Below are 2,683 nucleotides of genomic sequence, written 5' to 3'. Positions count from 1 at the left end.
AGTGACCAGTACCTTGACGAAATGTGCGCTGGCTACGCAGACTCAGGGTGGTAAGAATCCACAGCACCCAAGGGCAGACAGGAACTATAGCAGATAAGATTGATCAGTTGCAGTACCACTTCACATGTGCTTGGTGCACAAACAGTTGGAAAACCTACCTTAAGTCACAAATCTCAGCCAGCAGACACCAGTACGACCAGGTAGACAGGAGACTATTACAAACAAAATAAAACTCAGTCATTGAGTACATAAAACCACCCTTAAACAACCTCATGACTGCATCACCTACCTCAGAGTCACAAAGAGGGGCCAATATGGCAACCAACAGGCAGAGAAAAGGAAAAGCAGCCATGATGCCACAGCTGCCTTAAATACCCTGACAAGCTAATTGGAGGGCTGGACCAGGGAGGGGTCAATCTAGTGCTGTGGGGGTGTGTCGAGAACTAAGAGGGAGTACTGCATTAATATTGAAACAAGTGTTCCTACTACACTTGCATGGAGTCATACCTCTTTCACAGTGTGTGGAAAGAGTCACAGCACCTCAATCAACTACATTCTACACCTACAGACTTTTTATTTTTTATATTTTAACATTGATCATATCTCTCCCCAACCCTATTTTTGGAGAGAAGAGGCTTTCTGTCATCCACAATAAACTGAAAGCAACCTCTTACATTGGAGGAGGAAGAGGTCAGTAAGAGGAAAGAGGTGACGAGGTGGAAGACTGAAAAATGTAGGCGCAACAGAGAAATAAGACAGCAGAGGGATTGGGAAGGAAGGAGGGGAGAGGAAAGGAGATAAGGGGAGAAGACACATGAGGAAGAGAAGAGAAAGGACAGCAGAGAGAGTGGTGATGATGATGAAAGAAGATGATGCAGAGGAAGGGAGGGCCGGAGGGACATCAGTCTCTGTGAGAGAGGGAGGGGGGGTGGGGGGGCAAAAAGGGAAAAGAAAAGAGAGATAAATCAGCTATATGATAGAGAGCTTTGGTCAGAAAGCTGCCAGACCTCAGCAGCTTCTCCTCTCCTCCTCTCTCTCTGATGATGGAGACCCTGGAAGGAGGTGAACTCTGCTTTCCACAGCTCCTCAACACTTCCTGCAGGAAGCCTCACTCTGAGACCATGCTCATTTACATTCTGCTGCCCTCCATCTCTCTTCTCACTGTGGCTCTCAACCTGCTGGTCATCATCTCCGTCTCCCACTACAGGTGGCCATTGATTTTGTCATATACAAATCTTTATAAATCTGGTAGACCTATCAAAAGAAATGGCTGATAGACTAGAACAGAGGTACTGTCACATCTTGGCCTTTGATGAGCAGAAAGATGTTGCTAAACAATGCTTTTGTATTTTTTATAATACTTGATATCTACCACATCTAGTGATGATATATACTACTGATACTACATTAATTAATATAATTCTCCTGTTTCACTCCAGGCAGCTCCACACCCCCACCAACCTCCTCCTCCTCTCCCTGGCTGTCTCAGACCTCCTCGCAGGCTTCCTGATGCCAGTTGAAATCCTGTTCACAGAGGCCTGCTGGTTACTGGGTGACTTCATGTGTGCTTTGTCTTTCTTTGTTGTCTTTACCATCATCTCTGTCTCAGTAGGAAATGTGGTGCTCATATCAGTCGACCGCTATGTGGCTATTTGTGACCCTTTGCGTTACCCCACCAAAATCACTCACAGAAGAGTTAAAATCTGTATTTGTCTGTGTTGGATCTGTTCTGCTTTCTATGGCAGTCTGATTCTAAATGATCACCTGAGAGAACCAGGCAGGTATAATTCCTGTGTTGGAGAGTGTGTGGTTGTTATTAACTACATTGCAGGAGCTGTTGACCTTGTTGTGACCTTCATTGGTCCCATTACTGTCATCATAGTTCTGTATATGAGAGTATTTGTGGTGGCTGTGTCTCAGGCTCGTGCCATGCGATCCCACATTGTGGCTGTCACACTCCAGCATTCAGTGACTGTAACTGCTAAGAAATCTGAGAGGAAAGCAGCCAGGACTCTTGGTATTGTCATAGCTGTGTTTCTAATATGTTTTTGTCCACATTTCTGTGTCTCTCTTGCAGGCCAGGAGAACATGGCTAGTGCTTCATTTTTGGTCTTGTTCTATTTTAACTCCTGTTTAAATCCTGTGATCTATGCCTTTTTCTATCCCTGGTTTAGAAAATCTATTAAACTCATTGTTACACTTCAGATACTGCAGCCTGACTCCTGTGAGGCCAACATACTGTAGAGAGATATACTGTAGATTTCCATAACTGGAATTATCCTTTAACATTTTGGCCATTTAGGTGACACTCTTATCCATAGCTGCTACAATAAGTGAACTGTTATAGGTTCAGTATCTTGCTCAAGGACACTTGGACAAGGTATATGGCTGTATATGGACACACATTGGCTGCAGATATCAAACCTGTGTCTTTTCAGTTACAGGACTGGCTCTGCCTTTGAATTCATATAACTCCTATTCAGCTTTTGGTTAGATAATTGTGTTCTAATTGGAGTCGTTCTTTGATTGCTGTATTCATTTTCTTCTGTTTTGTTGTTTCCATTATCCAAATCACAGTTGCAAGCACCATGAAATGTTTTAGGCAAGAACCCAGTTTCATGTAAGCTGTGAATTCGACATTGCATATGTATATCACAGCAAGTATGGCATCTTTACATTTTAA

General features: G+C 43.5%; 1 pseudogene; it reads left to right on the top strand.

Moving 5' to 3' along the window:
- Positions 1-763: 763 nt before the first annotated feature.
- LOC139918975 (trace amine-associated receptor 13c-like) lies at positions 764-2,244 on the top strand (annotated as a pseudogene).
- The last annotated feature ends 439 nt before the right edge of the window (positions 2,245-2,683 follow it).

This window comes from Centroberyx gerrardi, chromosome 10 (genome assembly GCF_048128805.1).
Source record: "Centroberyx gerrardi isolate f3 chromosome 10, fCenGer3.hap1.cur.20231027, whole genome shotgun sequence".
Lineage (NCBI taxonomy): Eukaryota > Metazoa > Chordata > Actinopteri > Beryciformes > Berycidae > Centroberyx > Centroberyx gerrardi.
The sequence above is the reverse complement of the archived record's forward strand: the minus strand, read 5'-3'. Positions and strand labels throughout refer to the sequence as shown.